This window comes from Pinus tabuliformis, chromosome 9 (genome assembly GCF_031772625.1).
Source record: "Pinus tabuliformis cultivar Carrire ecotype Pingquan chromosome 9, CPIR1, whole genome shotgun sequence".
NCBI lineage: Eukaryota > Viridiplantae > Streptophyta > Pinopsida > Pinales > Pinaceae > Pinus > Pinus tabuliformis.
Genome location: NC_142307.1, coordinates 1,509,052,489 through 1,509,077,889, shown reverse-complemented (window position 1 = coordinate 1,509,077,889; position 25,401 = coordinate 1,509,052,489). Strand labels below are relative to the sequence as shown.

Below are 25,401 nucleotides of genomic sequence, written 5' to 3'. Positions count from 1 at the left end.
TTGTGCTCCACTGGTTTAAGTCAACAAGGCTTTGCACTATGTGGGCTAGCTTTCTAATACCTCTAATACAAACTTTTGATAGAGTGCTCGGGCCATGCCCTTCACAATATTGTAATTATGGGTAGCTCATGTGTTGGGACTATGAGTTGACAAGAAATGATCACCCTTTGGATTGCATATGATAGTTTTTGGTGGCCAATTTATTAAGAGAGGGTCATTGAGTTGAGTATAAATCACAATATCCATGGAAGAAGAAGAACACTCAGGTGACTCATAGATCTTAGTTCATGCAATTAAAGGGAATGTCTCATTCCACATGAAAAGTATTTCATTTCATGCTCCTACATGTTGATAATAACACGCCATTCCCCTAAAAGAAGAAATGGGGTATTGTGAAACCATTTATTGATTCTATTGATGGGAAGGAAATGAGTTGGTCACAGTATATGCTAGAAAACATCTTACTAAGTGAAGAATTGATTAATATGATCCATTATTGAGCATTGTTGAGTAGGATGGTATCCCTAAAAAATCCTAAAAGGAATCTTTTTCTTCCTCTTTTTCTTATTGGTGCTTTGACCAATTTGTGCTTCAGTTTTTTGAGCCCCTTGCAGACCTTTTGAAGTATTTTTCTACTTATTTTTCTTCTCTTTTCCTCCAAGCAGTTGAGGATTCTTTAGTGACATGCATTGTATCAAGTGCATCTCATAGGTATGATAAGGTTCCATATTATTTTTAGTAGTGATAACAATAGCTACAAGATTTGATGAAATAACCATTTTACATAATTCTGCATCTCACTTACTCACAATTTAACTAAAGATAAAAGCAATAATGTCAATGGCATGTGATCCTAAGTTAGGTTGAGGAGGTTTATTTGTTGCTAAAGGAGAATTAACAATGATGTCATACATGGTATATTATTGAGATATCAAGTCAATATGTTGGGAACAAAATATTGATTGATCCTTGGTTTTTTCCTTTACCATCACAACTTCTTTGGCAATTTGTGTGTAACACACACTTATACTAAAAGGAGGGGTGAATCAATATAAGAACATATTTTACTTATTTAAATTCAATCATAACAATAAATCAATCACAGATAATAAAAGTCAACTCTAGAACAGAAAACCAAGGTATATGTGAAACAATTTTGGCAGAAAACCACAAAAATAAGCTACTCTTTATAACCCTTTGTAGGGACCAACCTATTGTTGCAAATATTCATAGGAAATGACCTACTATTAAAATTATGCATGGAAACCAACCTACTAAAAACACCAATTACCATCTCTAAGAATCAACTTAACAAGAGACACCAATCTCTTCATTTAAATGGCAATAACGTTAAAGTTACAACTTCTACTTTATTGATCATAAATTCTTCAAAAATGAAGAACATTCAAAATTCTCTCACAAAATCTACTCAATACTTCTTCAGATATATTCTTGTTTTAACAACTCTCTTTTTCTATTAATGATACTGAATATTCACTCATTTATGTCTCCTCTTCAAATGTTCTCTTTTATATTAAAGGATATTGCATTTTCATTCACACACCTCTCCCTCCAATTATTACTTAATTTATATCCCTTGGACACCATTCATGATAATTTATGTCAATTCAAAAGTGCATATCGATTTTTATTAAAATAATGAATATATGTTTATTCCCAACTTTTCCATATGTTCTAGAATCAAGGAATGAGATCTCTTCCTTCTATAAAATGGGGAGTTACCTAAGATAAAAGTGGAATATAGCAATGATAGTTTATGAGGCTGTGGTCCTGGACACACATGGTTTTTCCAATTGCAATACATATAGGAGAGAGATTATTTTGCATGTGAATAAATTCTTTATTAGACTAATGGAAATCACGATCATTATTAATCTTGTGGCTTATATCAATTAACTTTGTCTCTTGCCATTCCCTTAAATTCTCGCTTGTATGAATTCTTCTTTTACATGAATGATCATATTAATTATGCCATATCTTATTTCACATTAATAAAAATGTGTTCAACAATGTCCCCCTTTATCATCATATAGAAAAACACATAAGCCACCATGAATAGAAGGAATTCTCCCCCTTGCTGCAATACTACCCTTGTCTATAACTCGTCCCCTTTCACATCAATGGAAAAGTTACTCTCTCTATAAACTTGTTCTCCACCTTAATTAGTTAATGCCTAGATGAGATGGGTCTTAATCTAAATTGTGGTTTGAGAAATTTAAGTGTCTCTTGTGAAAATATATGCGATATGTTCTTTGGTGGTAATATATTCCAACATATCATGTTTCTCTACTATTTGTTCTCTTAAGAAGTGATACTTGATTGGAATATGGTTTCGTCCTGAGTGAATAAAGGGGTTCTTTGAACTATTTATTGCACTTGTATTTTCACAAGGTATTGAGATTGGATGATTCTACCTTAATAACTCTCAATGTCTGCTTCATCACTTTAGGGCAATTTTGAGATAAAAAATTATCCTCAAAATGATAAATTTACTAAAAAATCGAACTTTAAAAGAAGCAATATGATTCAAGATGATGATTTCATCCCCAAATGTAAGTAGTTTTGGTGGAAATAGAAGAAAACTACATTTTTTATCATATTTTCATATTATTTCATTATAGGTTTACTCAAATTTCATGTGCGGGAACTCGTTGCGTGCAAAATTAGATTGTGTATCCAATGAGTTCCGATTGCATACTTTTGAGTAGACCCGCACTTTGAAAAAATGAAAATACATTTTTTCCATGTATTTTCATTTTTTCTCCATATGAGTCTACTCAAAATAATATAGAGTGGATACTCAGTACATGCAAAATCTAATTATACATCCAGAAAGTTCTCACACATAAAACTTGAGTAAAACTATAAGGAGATAAGTAAAAATTATTATAATGAAAAGTATTATTCTTTATTTTCTTTAAGAAAACATAAATCTTGTTTCATTATTCTTCATAGGTTGCCCATTTTAGACCTCATAATTCCCTCGATTAAAGATATTGTGTGCAACTTCCTGCTACTACCATATAATTAGCCTCTAGTATTAATAGAGAAACTAAAGGTTGTTTCTTTCTCAACCGGGACACTAGACTACTTGCTAGAAGAAATGGTCATCCACTTATACTTTTCTTATCATCAACGCTTCCTACACAACCTGCATTTGTATAAGATGTTAGTGTAAGATCCTCAAGTGTTGAGTACAACAAGTTGAAACCCAAGATGCACTTTATATATTTGCATATTCTTTTCACTTCTTTTATATGATTTCATTCTAGTGCATCTTGAAACCATGCTACCAATTCTACTACTTGCATAGTATCCAACCTTGATGTCAACATATATAACGTGTTTCTAATCATTGATTGATATAAAATGTTATTTTTCTCTATAGATTTAGAGTAGTTTCTCAATTTACAAATCGTGACAATGGGTGTACCTACTGGTGCACAATCTTGCACTCTAAAGTCATTTAACATTTCCTTGATGTACTTGGTGTGGGAAATGAATGTGTTTTTTGAATTGAGAAATATGTGAACAAAGAAAGAATCCCAGATTCCTTTTTCATCTCCTTTGCAAACTCCTAGAACACCCTACCTCTAAGAATGATGTCATGTGCATAAACCTCAACAATTAATTGATTTTCATTTTACAGCTTTACGTCTAACTTTCTTTCCATGGTTCCTCTTTTGAGGCCTTGTTGTTGTGTATATTTATAAAGTCTTGAATACCAAGATATAAGAGCTTTCTTTATCCCATAAAGTTATTTCCTCAATTTTTCACATATTATCCTCATTTTATGATAATAAAAACAATTTTGATTTTCCAATACATATCTTTTTTTTTTTTATATCTCTATTGGGAATGACTACTTGACATCGATTTAAAAGATTTTGAACTTCTCCAAACACACAAATGAAAAAAAAATTATAATGGCTTCTAGTATTTAGAATAAATCGATATGTTCCACTAGAACATATAATTTACAAATCAATATTTATTTATTTCTTATTACTTTATCATTCACATTAAACATTTTTCTAAAGAAGCACTTTGCTCCAATTGCCTTTTCATCTTTCGGACATGTAACAAGTTCCCATGTCTCATTATTCTACCTTTTCATCTTTCGGACATGTAACAAGTTCCCATGTCTCATTATTCTACATTTCATTTAGCTCTTCTTCGATGAATTGGAATCTTCGTAAAGTTTCTAGGCTCTTTGTCCACTTGTTAATCTTCTCCCAATTTTTACTCTCATAATTTTATCACAAAAATAACATGTTATGAATGATTTTTTTGGATAAATCAATATGGTGTCTTTCTATCTTGATGTTGTATTTCTTCTTGTTATTTGTGTTGTACTTCTTATTTTTTTTCTTATGGGTGGTTTGTTTCCGCTATTATAATATTTAATTGTGTTTTCACTTTTTGATGCTCTGCTTAATTCACTTCTGCATTTTCACATTATACCACTTTCAACACTGCTTTATTCCAGCATCCATAAACCTTACTCAGCTAGTGAAGGAAAACACCTAAAGATATCATACGAATCTTTATACAAAATTTAAACTCTAGATCATATTTGGTGAGACTAAAACCTGTCATGTTAACTGGAATGTACGAGTGTCTTTAGAAATTGTGATTTTGAAATCTTCTTGAAAGAATGAAAATTACAGTCTTTTTCATGCCAAAAAAAAAATCATAATGGAAATTTCTATCAAATTTATCACTCTGACTGTTCTAAATTTATTCCAATCAAATTTATGATTTAAAAATTCATTATTCTAAAGAAATAGCCTGAGACACAAAGTTTATGGACCACTCGATAGCCTCTAATAATCAAACCATAAATCTCATCGAAGTAACCCAGCAACGTTGGTAGTTGACAGTTTTCTGCTTTCCTTGACGTCATCGCTCTCTGCGCCAAGTTGAATGCCCACTGCATCATTGTCGTCCACTGAATTTTGAATAGATGTTTCCCGCCGCCTCCCTTTTCCGTCGATTGAATGGATAGTGATGATGGTTATTGGATGAGCGGTGAAGGCTGTTACATATACCTGTTGGACCAAACAATTATTTTATTGTTCATAATAGAATTCAAATAGGGAGAAAAACTACACGCCGGTGTTGAGTGAACCATTTCACATTTCAGGTTCACTGCATTCCATTTCAATTGCTGCAAAATAATTGGGTTCACTGCATTCCACTTCAATTACATCACATCGACGAGAAGTTCATTTCTTTGTGTCATACAATGAAATTGTGATGAAGACGAGAGTGTAGTGAAGAAGAACTGCAGCTTGTCAAGTTTTGAAAATTTGCTGACATGAAGTTTCATGTGGGCTTCCTTATTTCATTGACGGAATGACTTGTAATCGATAAATATAGGGTGAGGCATAAAAATATGAGAGAAAAATTCGATGGTGTGTTAACGACGAGATTTACGGAAAGAAATTTCATTCAATGTCTTTGGACTGCAACAGTTCGTAAGCTAAACGTGTTTCAACATAGTTAATGGAGAAAATGATTAATCAGTTTTGTTACATATATTCTATGTTTTAATCTTCGATGTTTTGAGTTTTCAAAGACCAGAGGAATAGACCTAGTTTTATCCCTAAGTAATCTTATTATTAGTAGTTAGAACTCCAAACATATCGATGAGAATTACCATAAGTTATTATATATTAGAAAGATCACATATTATTATAGTAACATGAACGGAAATTCCATTGAAAACAAAATAGATATTATTGTTATATATTGTTAAAATAATCAAAACTATTTAAAGAAGTGGTATCATTTCTTTTATCTCTAATACCAACAAATACGTCATTGTAACCGTATTAAAGAGTTCATCCATATATAGTTCGTAGGGTGTTTTATGTTAATTTGTAATTCGAAAAACACTTCATCAATTAAGAACAAATTATTAATCAACACTTTACATTTATACATTTATATGCATTCACCCGTAGGTTTAGAAACCCATTCAAACATTGAGATTGTTATCACATAGTTAGTGTTGTTATTATAGTATTCTCAATCCTCCACATATCCATGAAATTAGTGGTGATCCTCTATAGCTTTGTCTTCTCAAAAATAGAGATTGCTTTACTTAGATTTAATTGTAAGTATCCATACCTTTTTCTACAATTGCATTTCCTATAGATATCCTTTTAGTCCTAAAAATTGGTGTTGAAACTATGATTATAATGTTTTCTAACTTATCACCATCATGCCCATCATCAAAACAAAGGGGCCATCAAGCTCCAACCAAACACATTGACTGCTTGTCAAGTCAAGTGTAGCTTTCCTTTGCAGCTAAACATTCTAGCTCATAAACCTTTTTTACTAGTAATTATCTATATTGCTCAAATGATTCTAATTAGCTAATAGTATATTTGTTCATACTGCAAATGTATGAGCTTCTTCTAGGTTTCATTTAAGCCTCACCTTCTGCATTAAAGTTTTTCAAACAATGCCTATAATTTTCCCAAACTTGTGTATAGTTTTTCTACAATCAATCACAATTGGTGAAGTTTGACACGTGTGTAAGAAGAATAGTAATATATCATCTCATTGCTTTTTAATTCTCTATATTTTGACAACTCTTTGATTCCTTTGGGAATGAATAACTAGTTGACCTTATTCTATAAGTACATGATAGTTTTTCAAAAATTCTCTATTAGCTTTTCCCTAAGCATGTTCATGTTAGTGGAATACCCTTATTGCAATCACTTTTATCAGAACTTATCACATTATTTTCACTTGTAACTATTTAAGTTAGAAACAATTGTCAATGACCCAAGACTAAATTTGAATAGTTGAATGACAAGTGTAAATATTTATTTGTAGTTATATATAAAATGTTGTTTTTTTTAATATTACAGGAACCAACAAGTGAATAGTCAAGCTTCTCTATTGTTATTAACTTTTTAAGTCGTTTGAGCCCCGACTAGTGGATAATTAAAGGTGACAGTTGTCACAATTATAGCTTGCATGATTCCCTAAGATTCCAAGAGGAATGATCACCACCAAAGAGAGAGTGTAACTAGATATAAATGTTATGCTGGTTGGGGGAAGAGGTAGCATAGCTTGAGAGAAACAGAATGTTGGTGGCTAAGAAAGAAAAATACCTATAAAAATCCTAGGTACAAAGAATGAAAAATGATATACAATGAAAAAGTAAGATGTTTCTAGAGTCTCTGTGTTGGATGAGCAAAAATATTTTATGATGAAGATAAGTTACTAATAGTAGAGAAGACTAAAGCTTGTGGGAATTGGTGTGGTTGCAATTGACTAGTTGGGAGGAGCATGCTTGTTCCTACTATATTTGTAAGTTCTTATATAAGTAAAAAGTTTATTATAGTTGTTTTGTTATGAGGAACATTTGATTTTGAAGTGCATATTAACTAGTGATATTTAGCATGTCAGTGTTTGTCAAAAGAATGAATCATGAATAAAGAATTTAGAGTATAGAAAAAGGGAATATAAGTAGCATGTAGTGGTCTACATATATAGTAATTCTCATTAATGCATGCAACTTTTCACAGTATGTAAATCATAGATATATCTATGTTCCATAGTAAACCACTAATATATATATATATATATGGTGAAAAATGTTGTCAGATCCCCATGATTCTAACTCACATCCATAATTTTTTTCATTACAATAATATTGATGGTAAACTTGAGACTATAGAATACTAGGAGAAAAAAAGCAATAACCTGTAACAATCATAGTAAAAAATCCATGTAATAAAGCCAATAAAGGAAAAATAATTACCATTGTCATGGGACATGTATTCCAAGATAAATGTTGGGCAAAAAAATAGTGATTGGGATCACTTGTGATTGATCAATGGCTATGGAAATTGGCAAAGGAAATGGGAAAGGCTTTGTAAAGGAAAAGTGGCATTAATTGGCATTTTAATTATGAAAAGAATGGAAATTAGGAGAAAAGGAAGGTGAAAGGTCGCAAGTTGCATGTGAGGAGGAAAATGAAAGAAATAATGGAAATTGAAGAAAAAAGAGGCCTCATTAATAAAAAGGCTTATGAGTATTAGTTGTTAGACTTTTGTTAGTTTAAGCTTGGAGCTCTCCATTCTACTCTCTCTGTCATACTCTTGGACACTTCGATTTTTCTTGGAGCACCCTTGGAGGAGTGTGGAATACTTGGGATTTGAAGCAATAAGGCAAACGAAGAGGAGTAAATCACAAGAGGACATCACGATTTGTAGCTACAATATGTTTTTCTTCGAGGTACCGAGTTACATGTATGATTTCCTTGCCAGTTTTTGCATTCATGACACATGCATGTGGTTTCTTGGTTATGGTCTTTCATTGAATTAGAGGAATGTCTCGATTGATAGTGTATTTTCCTAGCCTTTCCATTTTCTAGATAACCATGGTATTGTGGGTTTCTTTCCTCTCCTTTTCTTGTTGGTTCTCATGTTCCTTATGGATGTGGGTTGAGTTACTTGTTCCTGGAGCCTTTGTTGGACAAACGCTCTCGAATCCATGTAACCACTTGGTTTGAGTTACTAGTCCTTCAATCCTTCATTGGAAAAACACACTGGAAGCCCTTGGTGGATTGAGTTACTAGTCTTGGAAGCCCTTGTTGGAAAAACACTCTAGAATCCCAAGAACAATTGCGGCTTTGAGTTACTATTCCTAGAAGCCTTGGTTGGAACAAACGATTTGGAGCCCTGGGAAACTTGGGTAGAGACCAATATGGTGATGGTTATAGTTGTCCAACCATGAGGTGGAATCATTGGTTGAGGGTTAAGGTGGGTGAGGGTTAAGGTGGTTTTATCTCTGGAAACCTTGGTTTGGGTTTTTTGGATTTGTTCCATGAGATCCCATATTCATGCTTGGAATATGGAATGAGGGTGATTGGGTGAAAGAAAGATTTGGTTCAGCCAAGCTATGATAAGGTGGCATGTGGAAGTTCCAGACTTGGTTTCATTTTGTATATGTTAATAAGACCTTATTTCCTCTTGTATTTGATGGGTAAATATACTTGTTCATATGTGGATTTTATGGTTGTTATACCCTTGTTATTTCTATTATTTATATGCTAGTTATGAGTATGTTTTGTGACAGTGATGATATATGGATCCCATCATGTTTTGACTTGTAAATGAATGAACAATGAATATATGACCTAATAGATGTTAATTCAGATAATGTGATAAGGCGTCAATGCTTCTTATCGATTTTGATATAAGTAGGAGACTCTTATGCTCAAATATGTTGTTATGACTTGTAGAATGCATATTTGTGACATGTCTGATGAAATGGTTGTCATGGTTAGTAGGGGTCAAATCAATTCTTTGTTCAAGTATTTTCATTAGTATCATTGTTTCGATGTTATATTTTCATTTCTGGAAGTTTCATGAAGTTCTGGGCCTAGCCCTAAAAAAGTCACATAGAATCCGAGGTCGTTGACTCAAAACTAGCTAAAAATGTCCCTAGTTGCTGGTATGCCCTTGATGTGCGAGTGACTAGAGGGTCCCATTCGCATGAATTCCCATGTCATGGGAGAGACTGAGGCTCTAGGTCAATAAAATGTCACGTTACCTTAGGGACTGGTGACCTAGGAGGGTTGGTTGGCTTCTAAAGGTTTTGTAACATGTGTAGAAATTCATATTGGTTGTGTTTTGACAATTCCACTTCCTTAACTGTATATGGGAACTTGAATCATATCATAGTATCCTCTCGTAACATGTTTATATTAGTGAATAGGTTAACTTGGGTAAATGTGGGAGGAGGGTGTTACAGAGTGGTATTAGAGCATGGTTCAGCCCTTGGACTGGATGGGTGGTGTGTGTTGGTCATGCATGCATGTCAATTACATATTTGTTTCCTTATACTTGTGGTATATGTGATTTTTGCATATGCAAGTCATTGGTCATAGTTGTAGTGGTGTCGCCATATGACAAGTTGACAGTGATATTGTTGGATGTGGTCATCATGAGTGACCAATGCACAACTGACATGCACTCATGATGATCACATCCAACAATAACACCATCATGATAGTTGTCATTGATGAGAACCAATATTGCAGCAAGGATGCTGCAACTTCTGGGGCTATCGACATTACTTCATCAACTCGAGGTTCATACAAACTTGAAGGTGACAGTGTTCTATACACAAATAGATGTAATTGGTCTCTTTGTCACTACTAAGATGGGGTGATCAACCACTAGGGTTTCTCAAACCAACCTTCTATTGACTAGAAGAAGTATGATTACCAACTTGGAGGGGGGAAATTTACTCTAATTGGGAGAAAAGAAATGTTGACTATTGCAAGAATGAAAGACTAAAAGAATGCTTGCAAAGTAACATGAAATCCTCTATCTACTTGTTAACATACCTTGCTTGCAAAATAACCCTACTTTAACACGTGAGGTTTTAACTAGTCTAATCATGAAATCTTATCTAGAGAGTACTAACTACTCTGTGCATGAATAAATGTAAAGAATTATTTTTTTATCTTGTTGGTTGAAAAATGTAAATGCTAATATTTCTTAGTTCTTTGGCAGGAGGGGCAGGTGTGGAGGAAGAGGAGTACAATGTTTATGATGCCTTGGAGGTTAATTAGGGGCATAATCCTGGCTTTGGTGATGAGTTTCCTTAATTCTGATTTAAAACATGATGCTACAGGTTTTCCTACAGGATGTGTACACGATGTACTAGTTCACCTACAGGATCCCCTATTTTACTACGGGAACAAGCCAAAAGCTTAGGGAGTGGTCTAGGAGGTGGGATGGAGCTTGGAAAAGGTGAAAAAGGAGGTAATAAGGCATGGGAGTGGTAGGAACTTACTCAGAACTCAAGCCAAGGCTTTAGGATGGTTGGATTTACTCAATGAAAATAACAAGTTTTCCTCATAAAACAAGAATTTGGATTGAGACCTTAGTGACTTTTGGCAATCATGGGTAGATATGGCTTAGATGGGGCTGATGAGATGAGGTCTCCCTACAATGTAGAAACTCATGCTACCACTAAGATGGGGTGATCAACCACTAGGGTTTCTCAAACCAACCATCTATTTACTAGAAGAAGTCTGATTACCAACTTGGAGGGGGAAAATTTACTCTAATTGGGAGAAAAGAAATGTTGACTATTGCAAGAATGAAAACTAAAAAAATGCTTGCAAAATAACATGAAATCCTCTATCTACTTGCTAACATACCTTGCTTGCAAAATAACCCTACTTTAACATGTGATGTTTTAACTAGTCTAATCATGAAATCTTATCTAGAGAGTACTAACTACTCTGTGCATGAATAAATAGAAAGAATTATTTTTTTATCTTTTTGGTTGAAAAATGTAAATTCTAATATTTCTTGGCTCTTTGGTAGGAGGGGCATGTGTGGAGGAAGAGGAGTACAATGTTTTTGATGCCTTGGAGGTTAAGTAGGGGCATAATCCTGCCTTTGGTGATGAGTTTCCTCAATTCTGGCTTAAAACATGATGCTGCAGGTTTTCCTACAGGATGTGTACAAGATGTACTAGTTCACCTACAGGATCCCTTGTTTTACTATGGGAACAGGCCGAAAGCTTAGGGGGTGGTCTAGGAGGTGGGATGGAGCTTGGAAAAGGTGAAAAAGGAGGGAATAAGGCATGGGAGTGGTAGGAACTTACTCAGAAATCAAGCCAAGGCTTTAAGATGGTTGGATTTACTCAATGAAAATAACAAGTTTTCCTCATAAAACAAGAATTTGGATTGAGACCTTAGTGAATTTTGGCAATCATGGGTAGATATGGCTTAGATGGGGCTGATGAGATGAGGTCTCCCTGCAATGTAGAAACTCATGCAACAACACACATTATTGTTGGCATTTATACATAAGTTCATCTAAAAATAAGAAGGGTTTATTCAAAATAGAAGAAAATGGAGTCATCGCCATTTATTTGCTAAGTTCATGCATGTAAGTGCTTGAAACCCATATAAAAGTGATATGAAATCAATGAAAAACATAAGAGATCACAAATAGCAATTGCATCTCATCCTATGAAACTAAAAGATAATGACCTAATTAGCAGGAAACCCTAGATTATGCAAAAAGTAAGACTTCTGTCTTTTTGGGTTGTATGGGAAGTGTTCCTCAAGCCATGATCCCTGAAAGGGAGAAATGAGGTGAAAACCACTTTCTTTTAGCCTTTTGGAATATCTTCTTGTCACTACGATGCGACTGTTAGAGCTATCTACAAATGGAAGCAAACTAATTAACCCTACCAATATTTGCAAATTAACAACACCGAAATCGGTTTAGCAACTAACTATGAGTATAACCTAAGCATACATATACAACAAGAGGAGCCCTTGTTGGATCAAGGGAATGCTGCTGATTTTCATTAAAATATCATAAATACACAAGAGTGGTTGGTTATAATGCTTCAACTCGAAAATGCTTCTTATCTATCTTGCAAAAAAAATCTGAATCCTAATGAGTCTCTAGGCCTCTTGATTTATACAACAGAAGTTACCATCAATGTCCTTAAATTTAGGGAGGCTTGGCTCCCAATCTCGAGATCAACTGGTCTTTAACTGTCACTCGCTTGGCTGCCAATGAAACTCATGACTCTGCTGCTTGCAACTCCGAGCTGATGAGATTTGATTGAGGAATCTTTGAGTGAGTGAGGAGTTAAGGAAAGAGATCCTATATCCTGGAATCACTCTTGCTTGTCTTCACTTGAATTCTTGCACCTTAATTAGCCAAAATTTGCTCCAAAAGATGCAATGAATGCACATTAGACCACTAGACATGACACCTCATCTTTACTATCCTCATTGAGAAAAATATAATTAAAACATGTAAATAATTATGAGAAAAGTTGATTTTAGTAAGCTGGAGGTGTATTAAGGTCCATATAATTTACCCATTGATGAGCCTCATCAGTCATGCATGAGTTCATGGTATCTGTTTTATATGGTCATGTATTGATGACTAGATAATGAGTGGAATAATGATTAAATATTGATATGATTATGTTTATACATGTATTTCGCTAATTCGGTTGATCTTGTAGACACGCTACCCTCCCCTAAACTACAATGAAGCACGTTGGTTTGTTTATGATTTAGTTTAGATGACATGATATACCTTCCACGAAGAGAATATCAAATATTACTAGCAAGATGGTAGACTACAACTCACAAGATTCTCCCTATAGACCAGATGAGTAGCATGTTGAGGGAACCTCTCTTGACACAGAAGACATTTAGAGCAGTTTGAAGGTAGAAATAAGGATTTGCAAAGAAGATAATGACCAAATCATTTAATCACAAGAGTGACTTTCTAGTGCAGAAGAGAAACAAGTAGAGGTTAATGCAGCGATTCTTCAAAGCTTGTGAGACTTGCAAAGATAGGGACCATGTAGAATTAGTCACGAATAGGAGGATAGGACAAATGGAGCATATTGTAGCAGGTCACATGGTGGGCATAGGTGGATAGAGATGACACGGCGAGAGATGGAAGATTCTTGGATACACCTAATAGACGAGGCAATGGACATGGAATTTACTCTAGTTCTGGTTCAGACAAGTATCATGGTCATCATCACCGTCACCCTTAGAAGAGGAGTGACAGGGGATATTTAACGGATGAATTTAAGAAAAAAATCCACCTACATTTGATGGGGAAATGAATAAGCCATAGGATGTAAAAACATATTTTCTTGGAATGAATAAGTTCTTCAGGTTGCATGATTACTCAACAAACATGAAGGCCATAATAGATACATTCAATCTTAAAGGTAAAGTATATATTTAGTTGGAAGATGTAAAGAATGTCAAAGGTATTCATGAAGAGGATTTGACTTCGAGTGAGTTTGAGAGACTATTCAAGAAGAAGTATCTAAGAGAGAGATACTATGATGACAAGGAAAATTAATTCTATGAGAAGAAAATGGGATCTATGACTGATGAGGAATACTCTAGCAGATTTTTGGAGTTGCTTATATATGTGCCTTACCTTAGTGAGGAGAAGGCCAAGATTCAGAGATTCATCATTGGGTTTCTGCTAGAATTCAAGGATAGGATTGAGTTTGATGAGCCTAGATCATTGAAGGAGTCCATCTAGAAGCTAAAGCATTGTTATGAGCAATCAAAGCATAGATATGAGACTAAGATGGGTTGGAAAGGTAATGCAAATAATAAAGGAAAAAGAGATAAGAAGTGAAAAATGCCCCAAGATGCATGTAACAAATAGAATATAGCCCCGCATAAGAGGTTTAGTGCATCTAGAAGAGGACATGAATTGCGGTCTGAGTAGTGGAACAAGGGTTTTCGTAGTGTTTTTGTAGAAATGGTGTACCAAAAGACACCTCTTGAGTAGCTGTTTGTTATCTGCAAAGGAACTGAGACAAATTTGGTGTTGTTAGTGAACAAACTTTGATAAACAAAGCATTGTAAATAGTAAAAATAATGCATATGCGAACATGAATTAAAACAAAGAGATAAATACACAAACAATGCTCAAAGGAGCAAAGAAGTCAACAAAATGATGCAAAAAACTCCCTTTATTGGTTGTTGATAGTAGAAGTTGAATACAATAGATGAATACTAAAAGCTTGAAGAGAATTCTTTGAGCTATGGTGCTAAAAAATCCTCAGCAAGGAGGTTCCTTTCCTCAATCTCTTTGCAATCTTCTCCTCTCTCTTAAAGAAGTATGAACACTCTCTCAATGGTGGACTCTTCTCCTCTCACTAAGATTATGGGTTAATTAGAAGCAATATGGCCAACATGCTAGTGCTCTTACATTCTTTGCTTCAATAATGAAATATTGGGTTTCTCTTATAGCAATTTGGCTAGCACAACATTGTCTCATGTTTTGGTTCTCCCATGGCCTGTTTATGTAGAATTTTTTAATCCATCTTCCCTCTCTTGGTTCATGAATGATAATAGCATATGAGTAGGACAAGATGATTTCATTTAGGGCTGCATATCTTCAGGGAAACTCGAATTTGGTTGTCCTTTATGGATATCCTGTTATGGAATCACCTCCATGTTTGGGAAGTGGTCTCGATTTTGCTGAGTCAACCATTTTATCGACCACACGAATTTTGAAGGAAATATCGAACAGTGTGCGACCATCGAATAAATAGTCGCATAAACTTCAATTTTTAAACTTCATAAACTTTGGACCTTATGACAAATTAAATTTTTTGAACTTCATAATGTCTTCAGCTGGAAAATCTCAACTTGTGCATTCTACTGGATAACTTTTAGCATCTTCTCAATTTTGCAAACATGTGTATGATTTTTTTTGTGTTAAAAATTTCCCCCTGATGTATGAGGCTAGGATCAAACGTATAGCCGAAATAACTTAGGTTTTTATGATCTAATGGAGAATTTGATCAACTTCTTGAGAGAGAGGATAACTTGTTATGAAAGAACCCATTGACTGAGTATAAAGGATAACCATGCTATGAAAAAAACCTAAAAAGTAAAATGTGTTTATACAAGGCAGGCATGTCCCATGCTTGTTATGATGACTAGTGACAAATTATTACGATCGTACAGGAAATGGTTTTGTCCAGTCAATAATGTGGTTGTTGACATGCTGATAGTTGATGATGATAATGGCTTATTTCCTTAAGGGCAATTTCTTTGAAAAATAACCTCAATCTGGTTCCCTCATGTATAAGAAAGGTGAAGCACTACTGAATGAGGTATTGAGGTATGCATCAGTCTTTGACTTTGATTACCTCCCCCATATCATGATGTAAGCACTATTGAATGAGGTTCTTAGTGATGTGGGGGTCTTCGAATAAAGGAAATAACTACAATGATCATTAAGTATGGAACCACCTTGACATGAAAACTTGTGTTAGTGTCGAATGTCATGGGGACCAATGACATCGGTGTGAAATAATGATTCCCATTGTGTAATTTAACACCACGCTACTCATATGATCCATAGGGAGACTCTCGGGAGCTGTAGTCTACCATCTTGCTAGTCATATTTAATATTCTTCCTGCAAGGCATATTATGTCAGCTAAACCAAAAGACAATAAACCAACATACCTTAGCATAATTTGGGGATGATACCTCGCCTACAGGATAAAAAAATCAACGTAATACATGTATAACATAATCTTGAAAACATATATAAATATAACACATAATCATATAACCATATAACCATCATTCTAGCTAGAGTCTAGTTATCAATGCATGCCCATATCAACTACACACACCATTACCTCATGCATGAAAATAACCACCACATCACTATACACTTGACCACATGGGAATACTAATGTGCATAAACAATGGATAATCAACCATACACTCATGAAGACACAGTCCACAATAACACCATCAACTTCTCATGGCGACCTCACTACAACCATAATCCATACCATCCAAATGAAACAAGCACATGGTCTTACAACACAAGAAATACATATGAAACCAACATGAATGCAAGACCAACACACAACCCATCTAGTCCTTGGGGTAAACCATCCTTTGATACCACTCTGTAATACCCTCCTCCCACATCTACCCAAGTAACCGACCAACTAGGATAAACATGTGACAAAAAATTACTATAATATGATTCAACTCCCTATGTGGTAGTTAAGGAAGTGAAACCAACGGAACACATCACACAAGCCTTCCACATCAGCAACAAAACTCCCAAGAGCCATCCCAACCACTCAAGTAACTATCCCCTGAGACCAATTGAAGTTTTAATCAATGAAACCCCTATATGCTCCCTTCATATGGACCAACATCCATCCAAGAGGCTCTAGAAACTCGTATAGAAAGGGAAAGTGAGCGTCCACTGACTTTTTTCCCCTGTGTTGTGCCTATGACTTTGGGATTTGTGCTGCTTTTTTAGGCCTAGATCCCAGGTCACTTCCCAAAACTCAATGACACCTTTAGAAATGAAATCTAACAGCATAATAATGATAAATCTACAAAAACATCGACAAGGACTAGATTGGACCCCTACTAGCCATGAAAAGCATTTTGTCAAATATGTCACAAACATAAAATCTACAAGTCTTAATAGGGGAACTGAGCATAAGAGTCTCATACTTATCTGAGAATCGCTAAGAAGCATTGATGCCTCAACATATTAGCTCCAATTTCATCTATTAGGCCATAAATACATTGTTCATTCATTTCCAAGTAAAAACATGATGAGATCCATAGATATCCATTGCCATAATACATGTTCATAACCAGCATAATAACTACATAAATACCTGATAAAAAACACCCATATAATCCACATATAAACCAGTATAATGCTCATGAATTATCAAGGAGAAATAACCTCATATTAATGATGCAAATTCCAACCAGGTTTGAGACTTCCACGAACCACCCGACAATAGACATGGCTGAGTTAAATCTCTCTTCAGCCAGTCACCCCTCTACCATATTCCAAGCATGAACGTGGGATCTCATAAAAAAAATAAATAAAAACCATCCACAGCTTCTAGAGGCCAAACCATCTCAACCCATCAAACGGTTATTCCACCTTGCGGTCGAACATTCCAGACCATCACCAGATTGGTCTCTGCCCAAGCCTTCCGGGGCTCTAGAATGTTTCTTCCAACCAAGGCTTCAAGACTTATAACTCAACCCATAGTTGCCTCGGGGCTCCAGAGTGTTTGTCTAACCAAGGCTCCAGGACTAGTAACTCAACCCACCAAGGGCTCCAGAGCATTTGTCCAACCAAGGCTCTAGGACTAGTAATTGAACCCAAGCTCTTACAAGGCTATAGAGCATTTGTCCAACCAAGGCTTCAGGAACTAGTAACTCAACCCAAGCTAAAGGAAACATGAGAACCAACCAAAAAACAATGAAATGAACCCACAACAGCATGGCTATCTAGGAAATGGCAAGGTTAGGAAAATACACTATCACTCTTGGAAAAGCTCCATGCAAATGATAGATCATGACCAATAAACCACATGCATATGCCATACATGCCAAAACTAGTGAGAAAAACATGCAAGAAACTCAATACCTACAAGAAAAACCTGTTGTAGTTGTTGATCTTGATGTCCTCTTACAATTTCCTACTCTTCCTTTTCCTTCTTGCTCCAAACCTCCAAGTATGTCACACTCCTGCAAGAGTGCTCCAAGAAAACTCTAAGTGTCCAAGAGTATGAGAGAAAGAGAATATGGAGAGAGCTCCAAAAATGAACTGATAAAAGTATGTGAATTGATCCTTAGAATCCTTTTTATTAATGACACCTCTATTTTCTTCATTTTCCATTATTTTACTTCATTTTCCTCTTCGCATGCAACCTGTGACCTTTCACCTCCATTGTCTCCTAATTTCCATTATTTTCATAAATAAATGTGCCAAAATTCCATTTTTCCTTTCCAAAGCCTTTTCCATTTCCATTTCCAATTTTCTTAGCCATTAATCAACCACTAGTTATACTCATCGCTATTCTTTTTCCAAACATCTAGCTTGGAATAAGTGTCGCATCAATCGTGGTTATTATTTTTCCTTTATTAATGTTTATTACATGGAATTTTCACCGGGGTTGTTACAGAACCCTCGCCCTTGGGGGAACACCATCCTTGGTGTTCAACAACACCTACAACTAATAAGGTTGTTATAAGAAAAACATAATGCCCATGGATCTTTATAACTTAGCTCGTTGCAGTATTTATAATGATCATCCTCCTAAGAAGTAAACCAACATGATAACACAACAAGTATAACGTCATAATGACATGACACCCATACTTCTTATTGGAACTTTATAACATATCTCATGGTGGTATTTACATCCATATACATCTATACATATATAAAACATCACCAAAACATGTACCAAAAACATATAACAAAGATATATAACAAACCATTCACTCAACCAGTGAATAAGGAAGGATAGATAACCCGCATATGATCCACCATCTCCCATGTAGCTTCATTGGGCACAAAGTGATTCCATCTAACCTTAACGTGCTCAATTGGTCGGTTCCAGAGAATGAGCATATTTCTCTGCAAAATGAACTATGGTTCCAGATGGAATTCTCCTTTTGCCTCCACCCACACTACAGACTAGTCAATCACATGATCAACATCTTTAATATACTTCTTAAGCAATGAGACATGGAAAACATCATGGACTTTAACCATCGAGGAAGTGCAAGTCGATAGGCTACTAGCCCAATCCTCTCAATAATCCTTAAAGGTGCACAAAATGGGGTGCCATCTTGGCACATGATCCAATTCGCAAGGATATCTCCTTTGGTTTGATGCAAAAGTAAACCTGTTCCCCAACCTGAAAATCCTTGAACACCCTGTTTCAATATGCATAGCTCTTCTTCCTATCCTGTGCTTCTTTCAAATTCTTCTTGATTGCCTGCATTTCCTACTCCATGTTTGCCAACATGTTCAGTCAAATCAACACCCTATTAACTAGATCACTCCAACTGATGGGAGTATTGCAACTCCACCCATACAATGCCTCAAACAGACTCATCTTTAAAGATTCTTGATACCCATTTTTGTAAGTGAACTCTACCAATGGGAGATACTCTTCCCACTTTTGTTGTTGATGCATCATATACATCCTCAACATGTCCTCCAACAATTTTTTGACCCTCTAAGTCTGTCCATTTGCCTACAGATGATAAGTTATACTGAAGGCCACATTTGTGCCCAAACCTGCAAATAACTCCTTCCAAAACTTGTAATTAAACTTCGCATCCTTGTCTAACACAATATTCTTCGGAACTCCATGCAATCTTACCACATCCCTGATGAAGACCTATGCTACCTCCCTCACTGAGAATGTAGCTTTCAACTTAATGAAGTGCATTACCTTTGTCAACATGTCCACCACAACCATGATGGAATCATGTTGTCTCACTATCCTCAGAAAAACTATGATAAATTACATGACAATTTCCTCCCATTTCCACTCTAGAATCAGATTCAGTTGTAGTAGTCCACCTGGATGCTTACAATCTGCAATCACCTTCTCACAATCAAGGCACCTAACCACAAACTTTGTTGCATCTCCCTTCAAATTTGGCCTATAGTAAAATTATTCATTGTTGTGAGCTTCTTCTGATAACTTGGGTGACCTGAATATGGTTTCACATGAAACTCCCTCAAGATCACCTTCGTGAGCTCACTACTATCTGGCACATATATCTTGTCTCTAAACCTGACCAATCCATCTGTCGTAAGACAATAGTCCATATCTTATGCACCTGCATGTATACCTATAATTGTACCACTACCTTTACAGGTACTTATACCACTACCTATACATGTACCTGTACCACCACTTATACCTGTACCTGTACCTCTAACTAAACTCTGCTGCAACCTGCGCATAATCTCCATATACCTGACATCCTGCTGACCTACCTACAAGATCCTATCCCATAAATATATCCGGTAGGATCTCATAGCTGCTATGTTATTTACTTGTATCTGCCTACTAAGAGAATCTACCACCCTATTCTCTTTACCTTTGATATACCTGATCTAAAAATCAAACCCACTGATCATGGTCAACCACCGAGCCTCCTTTCCATTTAGATTTGGTTGGTCAAATAGACACCTCAACCCATTGTGATCGATCATCAATACAAACCTCCATCCCAAAAGATAGTTCCTCCACATCTTCAATGCTTGTATGATCAATGGCAACTCAAGATCATGTGTTAGGTAGTCTACTCATGCTCATTCAGTTTCTGTGACTCGTAGCATACCACTTTTCCATCCTGCATAAGGACTCCATTAAGTCCTCCCTTGAAACCATATGTACATACTATAAATTCTTTGTCTGCATCTGCAATCTTTAAAATGGGTGCATGTGTAAACAGTTGCTTGAGCTACTCAAAACTGGCTGCACACTCCTCTGTCCATTCAAAACTCTTACCTTTCCTCTGCAATTATGTGATAAGATAAGAAATTGACAAGAATTTCCTGACGAACCTCCTCTAATAACTTTATAACCCCGTGAAAGATCTCACCTCATCCACATTCTTGGTAGCTTCCCACTCCATGCTAGCTCTTACCTTTCTGGGTCCATTGCTATGCCATCCTTGGAAACCACATGTCCGAAGTAGTGTACCTCAGTCTGAAAGAAACTTCACTTTCTAAGCTTCGAATACAACTGATGCTCTCTCAATAATCGCAACACTATTGCTAAATTCTTAACATGCTCTTCTTAACTTTTTGAATATACCAATATATCATCAATGAACACAATAGGAAACTTGTCCAAATACGGATGCAACATACTATTCATCACGCACATAAAGGTATTTGGATCATTAGTTAAAACAAATGGAACTTCAACAAACTCATAATGTCCATACCTGGTCTGGAAAGATATCTTGTAGATGTCATATTCTTTAATTCGTACCTGATGATATCCATATCTCAGATCAGTCTTCGAGAACACTGCTTCTCCCTTCAACTGATCGAACAAGTCATTAATCCTCGATAATAGATACATGTTCTTGATGGTCACTTTGTTCAATTTCATGTATTCAATGCATAGCTTGAGAGTACCATCCTTCTTCTTCACAAAAAATGTCAATGCACCCCATGGAGATACACTTGGCCTAATGTACCCCTTGTCAAGCATTTCCTTCAACTACAGCTTCAACTCTACCAAATCAAGTGTACTCACCCTGTAAAGTTCCTTTGATGTGGGAGATGCCCCTGGAACCAACTCAGTAGAAAAGTCTACTTCCCTGTGAGGTGGAAACTCTGAAATGTTTGCAGGCAATACATTCTGAAACTGTTGTAGAACTGGGTACCTATTCAAAAGATCTACATATTCAAGTTCCTTATGTTTATCACTAGAAATGTGCACTACAAATAACATGCACCCTTTCCTGTGACTAGGCTTGGCCTGCATAGCTGTCACCATTCTAACTAATGTTTCTTTCTACTTCCCTATGAGGTGGAAACTTTGAAATGTTTGCAGGAAATACATTCTGAAACTGTTGTAGAACTGGGTACCTATTCAAAATATCTACATATTCAACTTCCTTATGTTTATCACTAGAAATGTGCATTGCAAATAACACACACCCTTTCCTGTGACTAGGCTTGGCCTGCATAGCTTTCACCATTTTAACTGATGTTGCTTTCTTCTTACCCCGCAAGACTCTTTTTTCCCCATTGTCATCCAAGCACTCAATGGATTTGTCATAAAAATCTACCTGGGTTCCATGAAGGTACAACCAATCCATCCCCAATAACATGTTGTATGATCCCAATGGTAATACATTCAAATTTGTTGAGGTAGGCATACTATTCAAATCAAATATACAAGCTCATACCCAGTGATGAACTGGCTTCTTTATACTAGTATCCAGCTAAACTAACCAAGACTCTGCATGCACTTCTTTATTCAAACCACACTTATCCACTAGGTCAGGATTAACATAACTATAATTAGATCCAGGGTCAATAAAAATAGAATCAACTTGATCACAAAGCCTACCATCCATCTCAATGATAGATGCTTGATGGTTTTCTTGTATGTTATCCAGTGGTGCATAGATCCTAGGAATACTCTACCTAATATCGCCCACTTTCTGTGCCTTTTGAGCACTATAGATCTACATTCTACCACATTGACTCTTGGACAATCTCTCCTACGATGCTCTCCTCCACAATTCCAACACTACACGAGATACTTATTCTGATCCTTAGATCGAAGTCCCTATATTATGTCAAATACATTGAAATTCTTAGACAATGATGCATTCTCTTTATTACCTGTACCCCGAGGTCTTGCTCGCTTCTTGTCCCATTTTCCTTTGTTCTTTGCATTGCCTTTCCATTCCGACTTAGTCTTACATTTGTACTTCGATTACTCATAGCAATGCTTTAGCTGTCAGATGAACTCCTCTAATGATCTAGGCTCATCAAGCTCAATCCTGTATTTGAATGAAATCGGTATTCCACTAGTGAATCTTTTAATCTTGGCCTTCTCCTCCTTGAGGTAGGGCACATACCTCAATAGCTCCAAGTGCCTTCTAATGTACTCCTCATCTGTCATTGATCCCATCTTTAGCTCTTAGAACTATCCTCAAAGTATCTCTCTAATAGGTACTTCTTCTTGAATAGCCTCTTGAACTCATTCCAATTCAAGTCCTCCTCATGAATAGCTCTGAGATTATTCACATATTCTCACCAAATATTTGCTTTTCCTTTGAGACTGAATGTACCTACTATGTCTTTCATTTTCTTTGAATAATCATGTAACCTAAATAACTTCCTCATACCAAGAAACTATGCCTCTCCATCCTTTGATTTCTCCATCTCTCCATCAAATATAGGTGGATTTTCTTTCTTAAACTCATGTGGAAAATATCCCATGTCACTTATCCTCTAAGGGTGATAATGATGTCGATCATAATGCCTGCCAAAACCATAATTAGAATAGTACCTGCATCCATCACCGCTCCTAGCTGGAGTATCCAAGGACCTTCCATCTTTGATCATGTCATCTCTATTTGACCTGTACCGACTAGGAGACCTATTTCCATATGCTCCATTACGTTTTTCCTCTTGCTCATGGTTGATCTGAAGGGGTCCCAGTCACTACAACTCTGACAAACTCTCAATTATCACTACATTTACCTCTGTGTGTTTCTCTTGTGCATGTATGTGATTTTGTCATTATCTGCCTTACAACTCCTTATTTCTGCCTTTAAGCTTCTCAGTGTGTCTACCAAATCAAAAGAATGCCCAACACCACACTGCTCATCTGATCCATAGAAAGAGTCTTTGGAACTGTATTCTACCATCTTTCTAGTCATCCTGCATATTATTCCTGCAAGGTATATCATGTCAACTAAACCAAATCATAATAAACCAACTTACTTTAGCATAATTTTGGGAGGATGCCTCGTCTACAGGATCAATAAATTAGGGCAATGCATGTATAACATAATCATGGAAACATATAGAAATATAACACATAATCATATAAGCATATAACCATCATTCTAGCTAGAGGCTAGTCATCAATACATGACCATATCAACTACACATACCATGACCTCACACATGACAACAACCACCACATCACTGTGCACTTGACCACATGTGAATACTAGTGTGCATAAACAATGTATAATCAACCATCAACTCGTGATGACACACTCCACACTCATGATGACACAATCCACAACAACACCATTGACTTCACCTGGCAACCTCACTGCAACATAACCCATAACATACAAATGCAATAAGCACATGATCTTACAATAGAAGAAACACATATGAAACTAACATGAGTGTGTGACTAACACACAACCCATCCATTCTGAGGGTGAACATGGCTCTGATACCACTCTGTAACACCCTCCTACCACATCTACCAAAGTAACCATCCAACCATGGTAAACATGTGATGAGAAGTTACTATGATATGGTTTGACTTTGTATGTATTAGTTAAGGAAGTGGAACTGGCCGAAAATATCACACAGGTCTTCTATATCAGCAACAGAACTCCCAAGCGCCATCCCAACCACTTAGGTAAGTAGCCTCTAAGACCAACTAAATTTTTAATGCATCAAACCCCTAGACGGTCCCTTGATATGGACCATCAAGCGTCCAGGAGGCTCAACGCTCTAACATCAAGGAAAAGGAGTTTCTGGGGAATTGTTTCCCCTGCCTTGTGTCTACAACTCCACGATTTGTGCCACTTTTTCAGGCCAAGAGCCTAGGTCACTACCAAAACTCAATGACACCTTCAGAAATGAAATTTCACAATGGAACAATGATACATCTGTTGGTACCCTAAATTTCCCTATTTTCTACCCCATTTCCATCAAAATCAACCTTTGTTTTATCTCAATAAAAGAGCCTTCTTTTGTGCACTAGTACAAGATAGTTACCCATTCCTGCACATGCTCATATTTTATATTAATATTTATTACAACACTTTATTAATCATTTTATATGGATTCCATGCCTATTTACATACCTCTTATAACTCATATTAATTTCCTAGAGTAATCATGGAACTTAGTATTAATTATGAATGAGTGTGACTAGTGCAGGTAGATTCCTGCACTGCCACGAAGATTGTTCGCGATTTTCGAGAAGCCAAATCTTCCATGAGGACGGATCTCGATCCTTGACTCCATGTCTAGCTACTGATGAACTGAAGCGGGATAACAAGTGGTGCGCAATCAGGGAATATTCTCCAAAGTTACGTTACGGCCAAGAAAAATTCATCTATATTATAACTGCTAGCCAAGTTTGTAATTTAGGTTTCTAAGTTTGTTCGACCGAAAGGCCTGAACAAGAAATGTCTGTAATTATTGAAAATGGCTAGAGTCGAAAGGATATATAAGATATAGATTACAGGTTAGAGGAGGATAGGG

At 36.0% G+C, this 25,401-nt stretch overlaps 1 pseudogene across 1 annotated transcript in view; it reads right to left on the bottom strand.

The window, feature by feature from the left end:
* Positions 1-4,785: 4,785 nt before the first annotated feature.
* LOC149154327 (uncharacterized) overlaps positions 4,786-25,401 on the bottom strand; it is a 44,192-nt pseudogene continuing 23,576 nt past the window's right edge. The window contains exon 2 of the transcript XR_016263387.1: positions 4,786-5,072. The product of XR_016263387.1 is annotated as an uncharacterized LOC149154327 (transcript). The remainder of the gene's footprint in view (positions 5,073-25,401) is intronic.